Source organism: Zingiber officinale, chromosome 5B (genome assembly GCF_018446385.1).
Source record: "Zingiber officinale cultivar Zhangliang chromosome 5B, Zo_v1.1, whole genome shotgun sequence".
NCBI classification, from domain to species: domain Eukaryota; kingdom Viridiplantae; phylum Streptophyta; class Magnoliopsida; order Zingiberales; family Zingiberaceae; genus Zingiber; species Zingiber officinale.
Genome location: NC_055995.1, coordinates 127,180,459 through 127,186,458, shown reverse-complemented (window position 1 = coordinate 127,186,458; position 6,000 = coordinate 127,180,459).

Below are 6,000 nucleotides of genomic sequence, written 5' to 3'. Positions count from 1 at the left end.
TAGATTCATTTGATGAATCAAATTGGATTAAGAGTAATCCTAATTGGGCTAACTTGAGTTCGACTCAAGTTGATTCATGTGTTCAATGAGTCTAATTTAGATTTTGACTCATTGAATCAATTTAATTTAATGAATTAGATTCATTTGGCTCGAATCAAATGGTTAGATTAGATCAACCATGGTAGAGATTGGTTCAAGTTTGACTTGACTTGAGAAGGAAGACCAAAGGTCAATTTTGACTTGACCTTTTGCCACCTCATTGGTGAGTTGGCATTAGGTGGACCAATGATGATACTCCACATCATCATGGGTGCCACCTCATGGAAGTTACAAAGTCATTCTCTTTAATGGTTTCATATTAATTGCAATTAATGCAATTAATTTGGGTGTTTTTCACCATGGAGAGTGGCCGGCCACATTAGATTTTGAATGTGAATTCATTTTTCATTCAAGTGGTGTATCTTCTTCTTCCTCCTCTTGAAGCTCTTCCTCTCCCTCTCCTCCTTGCCTTGGCCGAATCTTACCAAAGTGCTAGCACACCTTTGCGTAAGTTTTTCTCCACCTACGTGTCCGTGTGGATACATATAGAGGTTGTCTACTTTGACAACTTGAGATCCGGCAACTCCTTGGACGAGCGGGAACGCGAAAGGGCTCGCTTCGAAGGTATAACTCTCATCTAGTGTAGATCTAAAGTTTTTACAAACTCGTACAAGAAAAAGGTTTTTCGATAATTTTTGTTTACGAATCTTTGCACGAGATCCATGGCTTTGGGTGACTCGGGGTTTCCGCGACGCGAAAAAGTGGTTTTCGCGGCCCGAAGAACCCAACAGTGGTATCAGAGCCACGTGCAAAGACTTGTACGAGTTCGTTTGTATTTTTATGAAATATATACCTTCTGTGATTTTCTGTAAAAATTAAGTTTTTAGAGTTTTTATGAGTAATTTTTCCGTAGAAGCGAAGCACAAGTGTCTCGCCACTTGTAAGCTTCGGCTACCGGAAAGTTTTCTTTTAAACGGCTTCGTTTTACCCCAAATGCGTTTGGGACAGCGGGGTCGGGTGCCATTAGATTGCAAAGGAGCAACTCACGATGGTTAGATCGTGGGTAGGGACATTGCCCCTAACCCCGCAAGGGAATTTGCTTCGCGATTGTACTCGAAATCGCTAAAAACGAACCCGCCGGGAAGATTTTTTCGAAACGGCAATGTCTCGACCCAAATCGTTTTGGGACAGCGGGTTTAGGCGCTGTTGGATCGCAAAGGAACCCTCGCGATGGTTAGATCGCGGGTAGGGGCGCTGCCCCTGGGCCCCGCCCGCCCGAAACCGCTAAACGGGACCGCCGGGAAATTTTACTCATAAAAATTGTAAAAATTATTTTTAAAATTACAGAAAAATTATGAAAAATATATAATTTTGAATTATATATTAATTTGTGATAGTCATGGCCCAAAATACCCAATAAGATTGGATTTGTGTTGTAATTCATAATACGGCCTGCGTGCCGTCATATGATTGTGTGTGCTGTATTTTTATTTTTTTTCCACGGCCTGCGCGTCGTGCCTTTCTCTTATTCTGGTTTTAAATTAGATTTAGACTCGAATGTAACTCGAGTTTCAAATTGTAATGTACAAATTGGAGCGGTGGAGTGTCCACATGAGACGGAGTTCCGAGGCGGGCACGAGCAACACAAGGTGGCCGGTCAAAGGGAGAAGCTTGGAGAAGCTGTTGACCCTAGGTTGACCAATCGATCTTCTCATTGGCTTGAGAAGATCGTAGTAGGGCCATGATTAAATCACAAATAGATTAATTAATTGCTTGTGTATGTGATGCATATTTAATAAGCAGTTAATTAATTAGTGTCTTACGATTAGATTAGATCTAAGTCGTGCACATGATGCACCCTTGCGATTAGATTAGATCTAAGTCGTGCACAAGATGCATCCTTTTTCGATTAGATTAGATCTCGATCGAACCAACTCTAAATGCCTAACCGTGCCGTGATACCTATCACTACCTCGATCACATGTATTGTTGAATCTGCCAAAGCAGAGCAATACATATTATCTTGGTAGGGTACGGAGGGACAATCTTGGTCCCGCCTATCAACGCATGGGTGAATACAAACTCAATTAGATTGAGTATTCCTAGTTACTCGGTTGGATCGAGTCAACTATAGGCATTATTCCAACGGTTGGAAAAGATAGGTCAAAATCACATCTATATTAACTCTCGGGCGTATTAGCCAAAGCTAACTCGAGTTTTAATATAAATGTGGATATTGATTCTATAAACAAGAGTTGCATAGAGATGTAATTGGTAATCGTTACCTACCGATCATACTAAGCCTTGGGCGTATTAGCCAAAGCTAACTCAAGGGTTAGTATGATGTGGATCTTGTCCCACATGAATTATAGTATTCAGTGGGAGCATCATTTAGTTAAAGGCCTAATTAAATGATTTTAAAAGAATATGATATTTATTTCTGCAAATTTTCTGTTGTAGATAACCATGACGTCGAACACGAATTCCTTCTCCCTGCGATCTGTCCTTGAGAAGGACAAGCTCAACGGAGCGAATTTCCTGGACTGGTACAGGAACTTGAGAATAGTTCTCACCCAGGAACGTAAACTGTACGTTCTGGAGCAACCCATTCCGGAGGCTCCTCCTGCCAATGCCCCACGAGCAGACAAAGATGCTTACAAGAAGCATCAAGATGATGCATTAGATGTGTCCTGTCTAATGCTCGCGACCATGAACTCTGAGCTTCAGAAGCAACACGAGTTGATGGGCGCTTACGATATGGTTGAGCATCTTCGCCAACTATATCAGGGACAAGCAAGGCATGAGAGATTTGAGATCTCTAAGGCACTGTTTCAGTGCAAGATGTCAGACGGGGCTCCTGTAGGTCCTTATGTACTCAAGATGATTGGGTACATAGAGAACCTACAAAGACTGGGGTTCCCACTTGGCCAAGAGCTGGCCACTGACTTGATCTTGCAGTCCTTGCCGGATAGCTATAGTCAATTCGTTCTCAACTATAACATGAACGAGATTGACAAGCCACTGCCCGAGCTACTTAGTATGTTACGAACTGCTGAGATTAACCTTAAGAAGGTTAAGCCCATTCTGATGGTCCAAAAGCACAAGGGAAAGGGTAAGCCCAAAGGTAAGGGAAAGTCTCAAACCAAGGGCAAAGGCAAAGAACTGAAGCCTAAAGGAGGGGTCGCCAAGGATGCTACCTGCTTCCACTGCGGTCAGACCGGGCACTAGAAGAGGAACTGCAAGGTATACTTGGAGGATCTTAAGAAGAAGCGAAGTGAGACTTCCACTTCAGGTATATATGTTATAGAAGTCAATCTATCTATTTCTACATCATGGGTATTAGATACTGGATGTGCTTCTCACATTTGTACTGATGTGCAGGCCCTGATAGGCAATGGAGCACGGGTTGCTGCTGTTGCTGTAGGAACTTATCAGCTATCTCTGCCCTCTGGGCTTGTACTAGATTTAGATGATTGTTGTTATGTGTCTGCTCTTACTAAGAACATAATTTCAGTTTCTTGTTTAGACAAGAAAGGATACTCTTTTATAATAAAAGACAAATGTTGTTCTGTTTATTTAAAAGATATGTTCTATTGTAGTGCACCACTAATAAACGGACTCTATATTCTAGACCTTGAGAGCCCTATCTATAACATTAGTACCAAGAGGTTCAAGTCAAATGACATGAACCAAACCTACCTCTGCACTGTCGCTTAGGTCATATAAATGACAAGCGCTTATCCCAGCTCCATAAGGATGGTTTGTTGGACTCATTTGATTTTGAATCATATGAGATATGCGAGTCATGCCTACGAGGCAAGATGACCAAGACGCCCTTTAGTGGGCATAGCGAGAGAGCAACTGATTTGTTAGGACTCATACATAGTGATATATGTGGCCCTTTCAATGTTGCTGCTAGAGGCGGTTATAGGTACTTCATCACATTTATTGATGACTTCGAGATATGGTTATGTGTACTTGATGACACATAAGTCTCGAACCTTTGAAAAGTTCAAAGAATTCAAGAATGAAGTGTAAACAGTTTGACAAGAGTATTAAGATACTTGATCGGATCGAGGTGGAGAATTTACCTTAGCCATGAGTTTCGTGACTACCTAGCTGAGTGTGGGATTCTATCCCAACTCACTCCTCCTGGAACACCACAGTGGAATGTTGTATCCGAAAGGAGGAATCGTACCCTATTAGATATGGTACGATCTATGATGAGTCACACAGATCTTCCGACATATCTATGGGGATATGCTCTAGACACGGTAGCTTTCATACTCAACCGAGTTCCATCAAAGGCCGTCATAAAGACACCATATAGGATATCGACTGGGAGAGATGCCCAGGTGTCTTTCATGAGAATTTGGGGCTGTGAGGCTTACGTACGACGTCAAGTCTCAGACAAATTAGGACCCAAATCCGACAAGTGCTATTTCATCGGATATCCCAAGGAAACTAAGGGATATTACTTCTACATTCCCAGTCAGCACAAGGTAGTTGTGGCAAAGACTGGGGTCTTTCTAGAAAGGGACTTTGTTTCTTGAAAGACAAGTGGGAGCGCGTTCGATCTTGAAGAAGTTCAAGATGCGAACAATAGCACTAATGCATCGATGAAAATTGAACTGGAACCACAAAGTGTTGTGGATGATGTTATTCCACAAGGAGTTGAGGAACAACAACCGGTTCAAGTAGACATACCTCTTCGCAGGTCTGATAGGGTACGTCGTCAGCCTGAGAGATACTCTTTTCTCTTGTCTAACCATGATGACATTGTGCTCATAGAGGATGAGCCTACCACCTATCAAGAAGCTGTGATGAGACCAGATTCCGAGAAATGGCTAGAAGCCATGAGATCCGAGATGGAATCCATGTACACCAACCAAGTATGGACTTTGGTTGATCCACCTGAAGGGGTAAAACCCATTGGGTGCAAGTGGGTCTTTAAGAGAAAGACTGACATGGATGGACTTATCTATAAGGGTCGCTTGGTAGCTAAAGGTTTCAAGCAGATTCATGGTATTGACTATGATGAAACCTTTTCTCCAGTGGCGATGTTTAAGTCCATTCGGATCATGCTTGCTATTGCAGCCTACCATGACTATGAGATATGGCAGATGGATGTCAAAACCGCGTTTCTAAATGGAAACCTACTCGAGGATGTGTACATGACACAACCTGAGGGTTTTGTAGATCCACAGCATACTAGTAGAGTATGCAAGCTGCATAGGTCCATTTATGGACTAAAGCAAGCTTCTCGGAGCTGGAATCTTCGATTCGATGATGCGATCAAACAGTTTGGTTTCATCAAGAACGAAGATGAGCCTTATGTCTACAAGAAGGTTGTAGGGGACATAGTTGTCTTCCTCATATTGTATGTGGATGACATACTACTCATTGGGAAGGACATCCCTATGCTTCAGTCTGTCAAGGCCTGGCTAGGGAGTTGCTTCTCAATGAAGGACTTAGGTGAGGCATCCCGCATTCTAGGGATACAGATCTATAGAGATAGATCTAAGAGATTGCTTGGCCTAAGTCAGAGTACATACATTGATAAGGTACTCCTTCGGTTTGCCATGCAGAATTTCAAGAAGGGATTTCTGCCAATGTCACATGGCGTGAGTCTTTCGAAGACTCAAGGTCCCTATTCTAGAGAGGAGAGAGATCGCATGGATCAGATCCCTTATGCCTCAGCCATAGGATCGATCATGTACGCCATGCTATGTACTCGACCTGATGTCTCGTATGCTTTGAGCATGACGAGCAGATACCAGTCAGATCCAGGTGAAAGTCACTGGATAGCGGTCAAGAATATTCTTAAGTACTTACGAAGGACTAAAGAATATTTCTTGATATATGGAGGCAATGATGAGCTAACTGTAAAGGGTTACAGTGATGCCAGCTTCCAGACCGATCAGGATGATTACCGATCGCAGTCAGGGTTCGTGTTTTGCT